The following is a 13,043-nucleotide window of genomic DNA, read 5'->3' on the forward strand; positions in this document are numbered from 1 at the left end:
CGGCCGGTCGGACCGGTCCGGCCGGGATCCGTCACCTCCTCCGGGCCGGTTCATACCCAAAACCGCTTTCAACATCGAGCCGCCGATCGGGCCGGAAGCCGGCGGTCGGGCCGGCGGGTCTACGCTTTCAATCGGGCCGGTTGTTGTTAAAGATGCTCAGATCTGTGTATACGCTGAACTTTGACTGACGATGAGTATGGAAATGTTAAATCGGAGGCTGCTAGTGTTGGCTCTGTTGTAGTCTGGTAGAAAAATGGAAGAAGATGAAGTAGATAATGCACTACAACATATGAAATGAAATAGAGTATTGGGGAACGTACAAAAGGGTTGATTGAAATCACTGTACACACATCACATCACCCACTAGTAAAAACATCTTAGAATATTATATAGTTTTATTAGTTTGTTCTTAATTTATTTGTATTATATTATTTTTTTATTAGTTAACTTTCAATGGTATACACAGTAAAAGTATTTTTATAGATTATATTATCATATTTATTCATTTAGTTATGATTAATTTAATGTAATGCTTATTCTTTTATAACGTTCATGGTATAAAGTTATCATTATATTTGATTTACAGCTTATACTAGTATAACTTATGCTACATATTTTTATATTTTTTTTAACATAATCCGGGTCTTAAATCCGGTCGAACCGGTCGGACCGATTCGACTTTTGACCCCGTAAGGCGACCGGGTCGACCTCCGGTCCGGTTCTAAAAACATTGTTTAAAATTGATTCAATGCATAATGGACAAGTATTTAAAACACATCCATCTTTCATCTAAATTTTGGGCGTCCAAATTATTCATTTAACTTTTAAATTCCCGCTGATCCTTTACACCCACCCATTACTGAATTTTCTTTTTTATTTGGAGGGAGAGAATGAGAAAAAAAAAGAGATGGAAGAGAAATAGAGAGAAGGTTCTATAGCTTTCTTCACTCATCAGAACCCACCATCAACGTTCGTCATCATCATCGGGGCTTGTGGATGGAGCGAACACAAGACTTGATTTGGTTTGAAACCTGCCGAATCTGGTGGTGGCGGTGACAAAGGAGTTTTAGGGCTTTCTTGATGACCTAAGGGCGGCGATTAGCGGTGGTTTTTAAGCTCGAGTAACAGCGGCGACCAAAAATGCTTAGATTGGCCGCTGCATTTGATTAGGGTTCAGGCGGCAGCGTAGGAAAGTATATGCCGTATACTAAGGCAATGGAGACAAAATCGTTTTCTGGCCACGATCATGACCGATAGGCGCAACATGGGTCATTACCAACCGGATCTGCGACGGTGTCGGGTGTATGTGCTTATTTACGGCTAGCTCAGGTAAGATTCAACTATTTTATATGTCATACCAACGAGATTATTTGTGGAAACTGTTGATTGTCTCTGCTTGTATGATTTTTTTGCGAATTTGGAGGCAGAGTTGATAGTTGAAAGTTGTTACGAAATTGTGTTATCAGCTGCAACATTGCTGAATGCTTTTCAGTGGTGAGTAGTGGCGGTTTAGGGTTCTTACAGGAGTAAATCTGTAGCTTTAGATTAGGAAGACTGAGGCTTGGTTGTGGTTACGGAGCTCTAGCGATTCAAGATGAGGAGCTGCTGCAATGGCTTTGTCAGCTGCAGCAAACATCAGATAGAAATTGCATGTTCACAGTTTACTCAATCATGGTAATTTCTGACCAGTTTATTTGTGCTTTTAGGCAAACAGTGCTGTTCCTATCCTTTGTGTTGCTAGAAATGTTGCTTGCAATGTCAGAGGTGGTTTTTTCAAGTAAGAAAGTGATTTTTGGTTAATATTCACTATTCGCTGCAACAATATGCATGATTGCCACCCAAGTGAGTAAAAGACTGTAATTTTGTTAGAATCATTTGAACACCATTTGATTGCACTTGAGTGTCTAATACGCACACATTTAATTTACCATGACCAATAATTCAAATTCATGATTAAGATAACTGACATGTCTTTGTAATTATCCCAAATTGTTAAATGTAAAATAAGCCACTAGCATTATTGAATTTCATAACTAAAAGATTACTAGCAACTTTTCAAACATTATATACTGGTTTTTTCTTATAGCTTAGTTTAGTACTCCCTAGGTTCAGTCAAAAACCAATAAATATATTTATTTTTCAGGTTGCATTGTTCCAGTTATGGGATACGGGATCATCGCAAGTTGCTCTGTCATTTGGTAAAGTCATCAGGTGTTTTCTTGTTATTGTTTCAGCTTGTTGTATCGTATGTTTTGGACCAGAAAAAGAAATGGAGTGAGATATGCTTGGCATATGACCTTTATACTTTGAACAAACTAGGGGTGTAAATGAGCCGAGCTACTCGAGCTCAGCTCGAAAGCTCGAAACGAGTCAAGCTTAAACGAGCCCGAGCCCGAGCCCAAACTTAAAAATAAGCTTGTTGAGTAAACAAGCTCAAGCTTCACTTATCGAGCTCTAGCCATCTCGCGAGCCTAAACGAGTCCATTACTTATACAATTATTAACTAATATATTAAGCTATAATAATTAAGATTTTAAAAATTATAAATATAAAAATTATTGTATTAGTTATACTATACAATAATTTTTAAATATATTTTTAAACTAATATTAAATATATTTCATAATTTTTAAAATAGTAATTATTATAATTTATTATATGAGTTAAAAAAATGTATAAGTAATGGACTCGTTTAGGCTCGCGAGGTGACTAAAGCTCTCAATAACTGAAGCTTGAGCTTGTTTACTCAACAAGCTTATTTTTAAGTTTCGGCCCGGGCTCGACCTCGTTTAAGCTTGATTCGTTTCGAGCTGAGCTCGAGTAGCTTGGCTTGTTGACACTCCTAAGTACTTTGATCTCTGCTGATGTTGAATGTTAAGAGTTTATTTCAATATATTACGGCGAAAGGCTCCAATTTTAGACTTCTCTTTAGGTCTTCAAAATGGCCGAGCTGCCCTTGAATTGGTATGGTATGTTTGCTTTTATGCTTGGTCAATGAATTTTTGATTGGAGGAATTTATGCATCTTATGATTTGTTGCATGAAGATATAGACAGTGAAGATAGGTTTGCTAAATTTTGAAGGGTTAGCTGGTTTACTTTTGACTTCATGTATGTATACGGCTTTTATTCCTCTATAATGTCTTCCTTGCTAGTTTCTAAAAGTGCACAAGCACGTTTCTAGTTCATGAAAAGGCAATGGTTTTGGATTTGCTAGTTTCTAAAAGTGCACAAGCACGTTTTTAAGATTGTCATAACTCACTATTGATTACTTTTACTTTAATTGCATCCTTTTGAACTTGATTGCATCCTTTAAACTAAAAAAGTGACTTTGTTTTTTATTAATTAGGTAATGGATTGACATTAGAAATACAAACTGTCAGTCTGTTACTTGAAACTCATGAGTCATGGCGGTGGTGGATATCTTCCACAATTGACCTTCTGCCGTTATTGCATGCACAATGTAAACTTTTCTTCTTTTATGTGTTCTTGCTATGCAGGGCTGCACCACTAGCATCTATTACTATCCACAGTCTGCGAGTGTTGTATACCGTAGGTGAGGACTAGCAGGTAATATGTTGGTTTTTGGTCTACCTGTTAGGTGGTGTTTGGGCTAATTATACATGTTGGTTTTTTGTCTAATTCTTTTGAATCAAGAACAATGAGTTTCGTTAATTAAAGAATTTTATATTTTTAAATTAATACTAATGCTTGTATATATGGTTGATGATGGCAGGGTAGATATCATGAGAAGCTTTGGAGCTAACTTCTAAGACAATGAAATTATCACCCAAAGGAACATTTAGGTAGCGTTCGTTTCATGGAATGGAATGGAATGGAATTAGGAAGTTTTTCTTTGTAAAATTGATCTTGGTTGGGGGAGGGAGGAATTTGAAATCCCATGAATTTCTTTAATCAATGAAATTTGTGACTATTTCAACATTCCATTCCATTCCTTCATTAGAGTGAAGGATTTCTAAGGAATGTTGAAATAGTCACAAATTTCATTGATTAAAGAAATTCATGGGATTTCAAATTCCTCCCTCCCCTAACCAAGATCAATTTTACAAAGAAAAACTTCCTAATTCCATTCCATTCCATGAAACGAACGCTACCTTAGACTTCTCGTGTAAACATTTAGAATTTGGAATATGTTACTCATTACACAACGTTTATGCTAACATTTGGAATATTTTTCGGATGGAAATAATGTGAATTTTGTGATTATGTGCAAGTAAAAGTAGTACATGTATTTAACTAGAACAATTACCGACACAATGTTTTTTTTATATTGTGGCAAACAAGAAGTGTCACTAAAACTAGTATGGATATGTAATTAGGATTACGTTTTAATGGCACAAAAATTGTGCCACAAAAATCTTTTATTTTATTGTGGCAAAAAAAAGTTGCCACTAAAAGCCTAAAAATTTTGCATGGCATATTGAAAAAGTGTCATTAAAAGGCTTTAGTGTCAACGCTTCTAGTGGCACTATTTTTGTGTGTCGCCCATTCCTACAAGTCTTTAGTGACACTTTTTTGTTTTTGTGGCAGTTTTTGTGTGTCACTAAATGACAATTCTTTTGTAGTGTATATTCTTTTTAGGACGGTATTTAAATTGTCTATAGACATATTATGCGACCATAAAATTGGTATCATAATCTTATTTGGTATATTAGGACCCTTTTCTTGGTACCAAATTAGCTATAATGTTACATCATAAGAGTCCTATCAATTAATTTCTAAGGACGCTTGTAAGTGTATCAAAAGATTAAAAGTATGTAACCACATGTTAGAACATCGTAAAAGTGTCCTAATATGTTTTTATTAGGACACTATTTTGGTTGTCCAAAGACATATTACGCGATCATAAAATTGGTTTCATAATCTTATTTGAGATGTTAGGACGCTTTTTTAGTTCCGGGACTTATTACGACCCCTTTACATGAGACGCTTTTAGCGTTGGTCCTATTAAATGAAAGGTCCTATAAAATAACATTTTAGGACGCTTTTGCGCGTACTAAAAACCCAGTTTTCTTGTAGTGTCCGAATCTGATTCTTCCACCAAATCCGAATACTCACACACTTTCGTTTTCCCCATGTAGGGTAACTTCGGTGTTTCCATTTCCAACAACTTATTATCTTCGCGGTTTAACTCGGAAAGCTAGCAAAACCGTGAGTATACATAACCCCTTCTTATTTTAACACTTTTCGGTACAATACGTGTAACTTATCAAAAACGCACACATACACTTATAAACATGCTTACAAACAAACAATCCAATATACATGCCTGATACGATATACTTGAACATATACGTTATACTTGTTGCTTTATTTTTGTCACTAACTTCGTACGAGCCTCCCTTAACATGTATAGCGCTATAGGATTAACGCACCGCCCATATTCTTGAGGTCATGTTAAGTAACAAAACGCTCTTATCATAGCTGTGATAGGATTACGCTAGCGGGAATCTTTGGGTTGACAATTATAGTTGCATGATAGTATTGCCATGTTAGGTTTTTAGTATTCGAATTTTGTCATGTGGATTCGTTTAAACTTTTATACTTATGTTATTACTTAAACTTGTATGCTCGCCAATACTTTATGTATTGATCTATACTTTAACACGTATTGCAGGAAATTGGTGATGATGATAAACCAAATCTATTAAGGAGACTAGAAACGCACCTTTAAATTTTAGTACTTGTTGTATTTTTGATTTCTTGTTATATGTTGTCGTAATTTGCTTTGAACAATGTACTTGAATTTAGTGATAAAATGAAATATTAATTTTTAAATACTTGTCACAAAATAGTGTTATGAAGTCTCTTGCAATCTCGTTTTTGTCTCACTCCGATGTTTCTGCCATCGGTTGGGGTGTGACAGTCTTATTTATTTTAATTTATTTTTATTTAAAGAAAAGGAAATGAAATCTTGGAAAATGGAAAAGAGGACCATGGTTGTCATGATTAATTCATGCGAACCATGATGGATTAGACAAGAGGGTGGTGTAGCCTTCCATTCATGTTCCTACGTGATGAATCATGTCACGCCCATAACCTCCCACACCATTCAGCCTTATAAAAACAAGATTGGTAATTTTGGTAATCAATAATTAATGATTACCATCACTATATTGTTAAATATGAAGACCTTTTTATATCAGTTGTTTTCAAAACAAAATATTAAATAAACCTCTTTTTTGGTAACTAAATTTTTACCAAATGGTAATTTTGTCATGTCCGATAATACTATAAGAGTTCATGTAAAGTCACATCAAGCTAGAGATGCCCCAATGTGGTTTTCTATGATACCCTCAACATCAAAACTGGTTCAAGCATCAAACGGTCCATCCATTACTAAGCTCAGTTAGTATTGATCAATATAACTAAGATGATGGCTTATTTATTAAAAAAAAACAAAAAAAAAAAAAAAACCACTGCTAATTCTTTTCAAAGTTCACCATGACTCTTCATCAGCACCTCTATATATGATGATGCTCCTCAGGGACGGAGTTAGTGTATTAGGAGGGGTAGCACGGGTAACCCCTTAACCCCATCTCCGTATCGTTTTCGGAGTGTAAAAAAAAAATAAAAATTCTAATTTTATACAAAGGATACCCCTAGTCCCAAAAAAATTAGGAAGAATTTTTGGGCTAGATATGTTCCTACTATAATGCACATTGTGTTGGAATTTGGGTGTGTGTGAATGTTAGTCTCATATGGTAAAACACTTGTCCCACATTGGTGTGGAGACAAAGAAAAAGGGTATTTATAAGGTAAAACATTTACCTAACAAATATCAGTTTATGACATCTTTTACCACAAGTCCCTCGCACGTACGCGCAGGGGGGTGCAAAAATTGGAACCGGATTTAATTGAACTCGTGTATGCCCGCGCGTCCTGCGGACACGAATGCAGCTCCGAAAACCCGGACCCGTGTGAGGCGAGTTTTTGCACTCGAGACTGTAACCGTTTTTTTTAACGAGTTTTAAAACTGAAATTAAGATGATTATTCGCATTGATGATGATCATTATTTGGTCTTCGGTTTTGAATATCAGTTTCGAAACTGACTCAATGATGACAATTATTCAGTTTTAATTCATGCAATAACGGGTCAGATTCCGGTTATAGTTTAGTGACTATAAAACCAAATGTAAGCTGCTCAGTTTAGACACACCAGAAATCATCTCTTATCTCGATCTCTCTACAGCATTCTCCTTTTCTTTTCAGGCAAGTGTTCAAGTCCGGCAATGCGTTGTTGCTGCTTCCAACCGGCGTACCCTGGGAACAGACGACGAATCTGTTTAAGGGAATTGTGTCAAACACAAGCCCGGTTCTCGTTAACTATTTATGTTTCATATTATTTTGCAGTTCTTATCAGTACCAATTTTCTAACAAACTTAAACAAATTTTCTTACTGATTGTTCATGCATCCTTTTCTTTTCAGAATGGCATCCCAACCGATGACTACTGCTGCTTCTGCTGTTTCTGCTGTCATGACCAGTGTTGTTTCTGCGGTCATGACTTCCGCTGTTACTGTCACTACCGGTTTGGTGACACCACAGCCTAATGCAGTGTCGTATGCTGAGAAACCAGAGAAATTCAGTGGTGTGAATTTCAAACAGTGGCAGCAAAAGATGTTCTTTTATCTGACCACGCTGAATCTGGCAAGGTTCTTGACTGACCCTAAACCCCACGTGGATGCCAAGTCCAAGAATTGTAGGTTATCCTTCATGATATTCATGCGGAAGGATTGATGCTCAGCGAGACATTCCAGGTTGCTGCAATGATCGAAAAACTGCCACCAAGTTGGGTTGATTTCAAGAACTATCTCAAGCATAAGCGAAAGGAGATGACCATTGAAGATCTTGTTGTTCGTCTTCGGATTGAAGAAGATAACAAAGTGGCCCTAAAAAAGGTTGATGGTCCTGAAACTATGAAGGCCAATCTTGTTGAACATGGCCAATCTTCGAAGGGAAAAAACAGTGGAAAGGGTGGAAAGAAAAGTCATGGGAAACGCTCCAACCTTGGTCCTAAGGAGGGAGTTGGAAAAAAGAAGTTCCTTGGAACATGTTATAATTGTCAGAAGCAAGGCCACAAGGCCAACGAATGCAAGCTTCCGAAGAAGAAAAATGCTCGACAAGTGAACATGGTTGATGAAGTCGACAACCTGGTTGCCATGGTCACGGATCTCTCGATTTTATTGACTGAAGTTAATTTGGTCGGGGAAAATAACAAGGATTGGTGGGTTGATACGGGGGCTACCCGTCATGTGTGTTTTGACAAGAGCCTTTTCAACACCTTCAAAGAGGTGACTAATGGCGAAAAGATTTTTATGGGAAACTTTGCCACGGCCGAAATTAAAGGTGAGGGGAACGTGGTTCTAAAAATGACTTCTGGAAAGGAACTCACCTTGTCAAACGTGTTGTATGTTCCAGAAATTCGTAAGAACCTTGTGTCGGGGTGGCAGTTGAACAAATTTGGGTTTAAAATGGTGATTGAGTCGGACAAGGTCGTGTTGACCAAAAATGGTGTGTATGTTGGTAAGGGCTATGCCCTCAATGGAATGTTTAAACTAAATGTAACTGTCGTGAATGCAATGAAAGAAAACGCTACTAGTTCTACTTACTTGATTGAGTGTTGTAATCTTTGGTATGGTAGACTAGGTCACGTAAATTATAATTGCATTCGTCGTTTAATCAAACTTGATTACATACCAACATTCGATATCGACTCAATTAATAAATGTGAAACTTGCGTAGAAGCAAAACAAACGAAATCGTCATTCAAAAAGGTGGAAAGAATCACCGAACCCCTCGAGATGATCCACACTGATGTGTGTGATCTAAAGGCAATTCCTACTCGTGGTGGGAATAAGTACTTCATCACGTTCATTGATGATGGTACTAGGTATTGCTATGTGTACTTACTTAAGAGTAAGGAAGAGGCTATTGACAAATTTATCTTGTTCAAAGCCGAAGTTGAGAATCAACTAAATCGGAAAATCAAAATCGTAAGGAGTGACCGAGGAGGTGAAGATGTTTCACCTTTTATTGACGTATGTGCAAAAAGTGGAATCATCCACGAGCTCACGGCTCCTTACTCTCCTCAATCAAATGGCATAGCGGAACGGAAAAATCGTACTTTGAAAGAAATGATGAATGCCATGATGATAAGTTTTGGTGTAAACCAAAACATGTGGGGGGAAGCAATCTTATCGGCAAATTATGTGTTGAACATGATACCCAATAAGAAAAAGGATGTAACGCCTTACGAATTATGGACCGGAAAGAAACCACCATATAAATCGTTGAAAGTGTGGGGGTGTTTAGCTAAGGTGGTGGTCACAACACCTAAGCGCCTACTAATAGGACCCAAAACAGTGGATTGATAGGATACACCCGTCCTTATGGTCCCTATCGTTTTCTTGTGCATGATTCTAAGAATCCTGGAATATGCAAAGGCACTATAATGGAATCTAAGGATGCATCATGGTTTGAACATATGTTCCCATGCTTAGATAAAAGTGAACCCTGTTCTTCTAGACCGGTTGAGGAAATTGTTCCCGAGGGTGAAGTTGAAAACGATGAACCTCGAGAACAATCTACTACTGATGAAGTTGAAAACAGGAAAAGTAAACGGCAAAGGACTGAAAAATCCTTTGGCCCTGAGTTTCTTACCTATATGGTAGAAGATGAACCTCAAACGTACCAACAAGCGGTACATTCCTCAGAAGGACCTCAGTGGAGAGAGGCAATCAAAAGTGAGATATACTCTATCTTACAAAACCATTCTTGGGAACTAGTGGATCTTCCTCAAGGATGTAAACCACTAGGATATCGATTGATCTTCAAGAAGAAGATGAAACCAGATGGGACCATCGATAAGTACAAAGCAAGGTTGGTGATCAAAGGATATAAACAACGAGAAGGTTTAGATTACTTTGATACATATTCGCCAGTTACGCGAATAACATCCATCAGGATGGTGCTTGCCATTGTCGCCATTAGAGATTTGGAAGTTCATCAAATGGATGTGAAAACAGCTTTCTTGAATGGGAATCTAGAGGAAGAAATCTAAATGGAAAAACCCGAAGGCTTCATAGCCATTGGGCAAGAAAAGAAAGTGTGTAAACTTGTAAAATCCTTGTATGGATTAAAACAAGCTCCAAAACAATGGCACCAAAAGTTTGATCATGTCATGCTTGATGCTGGGTTCAAAATCAATGAATGTGACAAGTGTGTGTATGTGAAGGACACAAATGATGGATATGTCATCTTATGTTTATATGTGGATGATATGCTCATTGCTGGAAGTGATGACAAAATCATAAAATCTACAAAGAACATGCTAAAGGCAAGATTTGACATGAAAGACATGGGTCTTGCGGATGTGATTTTGGGGGTCAAAATCACGCGAACCCAAAACTGGACTTGTTTTAAGTCAATCCCACTATGTGGACAAAATTCTTGAGAAGTTCAATGCAAATGACTCTAATGAAGCTAGAACTCCACTTGACACAAGTCAACATCTAACCAACAATAGAGGTGAACCCGTAAACCAGTTGGAATACTCAAGAATTATTGGTAGCTTGATGTATCTTATGAGTTGTACTAGACCAGACATAGCATATGCTGTGAGCAAGCTAAGTAGATACACGCGCAACCCAATTTCAATACATTGGAACTGTATCACTCGGTTGCTTCGCTACTTAAGATACACTCGGGAATATGGGTTGCATTATAACAGATATCCAGCAGTGATAGAAGGACACTGCGATGCAAACTGGATATCTGACACGAATGATTCCAGAGCAACAAGTGGGTATGTATTCACACTTGGAGGTGCTGCTATATCATGGAAATCGTCAAAACAAACCACTATCGCTAGATCCACGATGGAATCAGAGTTCATTGCTTTAGATAAAGCAGGTGAAGAGGCAGAATGCCTATGTCAATTTGTTGAGGATATACCAAGATGGCCTAAGCCGGCATCGGCCATTTGTATACATTGTGATAGCCAATCGGCACTTGGCAGAGCTCGTAGCACAATGTATAATGGTAGGAACAGACATATCAGACGTAGACATAACACGATACGACAACTAATCTCTACAGGAATTATCACTGTTGATTACGTGAGGTCAAAGGATAATATTGCGGATCCGCTAACAAAAGGCCTAAGTAGAGAGTTAGTACAGAAATCGTCGATGGGAATGGGACTGAAGCCCTTGAAAATAAAAGTTCATATGATGGAAACCTAACTCAGTAGACTGGAGATCCCAAGAGCTGAGTTCAATAGGAAAACCTAATTGTATGAATTAGTAAGGTCACTGTGGGGGATAACCCTACGTATATATATATATATATATATATATATATATATATATATATAGGGGAAGGTTCAAATGAAAACCACTAGTTATTATGAAAACTAGAAAACTAACTAAAACCCACTAAAAAGGAGGGGGGGAAGACTTTTAATGAAGGAGGGGTAAAATTGGAACAAAAAATATATAACTTTTCAAACATTTCCCATTTCTCCATACGTTATCATTTTAAAACAAAAATGGCACCATAAGATCACAAATTTTCTTATCTTTCATTCAAGTATATTCGAGCATATTTTTTATGACATAAAAAAAGATTTATGGTGTCGTCTTGTTTTCAATACTATTATTATAGTAGTGCACATGTGCAATATAACATGTACTACAATGTGCATTACATGCTTAAAATTTGTTTTTTGAGTCTAGTTTAGCTTTTAGGGTTAGTTTTTTTGGAGGTTTAGGATTAGGATTAGGTTTTTGGGTGTGGGGGGGAGGGGGGTTTAGGTTTTTGGGGGGTGGGGGTGGGGGGGTTAGGTTTTTTTCGGGTTTATGTTTAGGGTTTAGTTTTAGGTTTTCAGGAGGGTGGGGGTGGGGGGGTTTAGGTTTTTTGGGTGGGGGGGGGGGTTAGGCTTTTGGTGGTAGGGTGAATTTAGGTTTTTTTTTGGGGGGGGGGGGTGGGGGGTTTAGGTTTTTGGGGGGTGTCGGTGGGGGGTGGGTTAAGTGGTTTAGGCTTTCCGTATTAGTGCACATGTGTAGTACAACCAAAAAAAAAATTTTTCTTTTTTTTTTTTTTTGAAATTTTTTTTCCATATATAAAAAGTAGCGATTTTTCTAAAAAAAATTGTAAAAAAAAAAATTTGTATGTTTTTTAGGTTTTTTTAGGCTTTTTTAGTTAGTTTTCGAGTTTTCACAATAAAAGTGGTTTTCATTTGAACCATCCCCTATATATATATATATATATATATATATATATATATATATATATATATATATATATATATATATATAGAGAGAGAGAGAAAGTATAATGTACAAAAAGGCTTATCCTACATTAACGTACGCGACAACAAATATAACTTGCGTGATTTTTTTTTTGATCAACTATAACATGCGTGATTTGTATCCATGCGTGATTATAAGCCTCCCATGCGTGATTTTGTACCTCCATGCGTGATTATCACAAAAACTAGGGTTCCATGCGTTATTTTTCCCTGATCTGATGGTTGACGCTGTCGCGTACGTGAAGTACAATAAGGCGTCTTGTATGTTAACCGCACTCTATATATATATATATAGGGAGAGGATCATGAGAAAACTAAATATAAATGAGAAAACTAGAAAACTAACTAAAATCCACTAAAAAGGAGGGGGATGGAGACTTTTAATGAAGGAGGGGGGACTTTTAATGAAGGAGGGGTAAAATTGGAAAAAGAAATATATAACTTTTCAAACATTTCCCATTTCTCCATACGTTATCATTTTAAAACAAAAATGGCACCATAAGATCACAAATTTTCTTATCTTTCATTCAAGTATATTCGAGCATATTTTTTATGACATAAAAAAAGATTTATGGTGTCGTCTTGTTTTCAACACTATTATTATAGTAGTGCACATGTGCAATATAACATGTACTACAATTGCATTACATGCTTAAAATTAGCTTTTTGAGTCTAGTTTAGCTTTTAGGGTTAGTTTTTTTGGAGGTTTAG

At 36.9% G+C, this 13,043-nt stretch overlaps 1 long non-coding RNA gene across 6 annotated transcripts; it reads left to right on the forward strand.

The window, feature by feature from the left end:
* Nucleotides 1-867: 867 nt before the first annotated feature.
* On the forward strand, nucleotides 868-4,225 carry LOC110889040. Of its 6 annotated transcripts, none has more exons than XR_004864997.1 (6): nucleotides 868-1,329; nucleotides 1,424-1,842; nucleotides 2,144-2,211; nucleotides 3,499-3,568; nucleotides 3,735-3,804; nucleotides 4,119-4,225. It is a non-coding gene; the product is annotated as an uncharacterized LOC110889040 (long non-coding RNA). The 6 variants fall into 6 exon arrangements; XR_004864998.1 differs by having other exon boundaries at nucleotides 1,428-1,842; XR_002563381.2 differs by lacking the exon at nucleotides 868-1,329 and having other exon boundaries at nucleotides 1,336-1,842.
* Nucleotides 4,226-13,043: the final 8,818 nt, after the last annotated feature.

Source organism: Helianthus annuus, chromosome 8 (genome assembly GCF_002127325.2).
Source record: "Helianthus annuus cultivar XRQ/B chromosome 8, HanXRQr2.0-SUNRISE, whole genome shotgun sequence".
NCBI classification, from domain to species: Eukaryota; Viridiplantae; Streptophyta; class Magnoliopsida; order Asterales; family Asteraceae; genus Helianthus; species Helianthus annuus.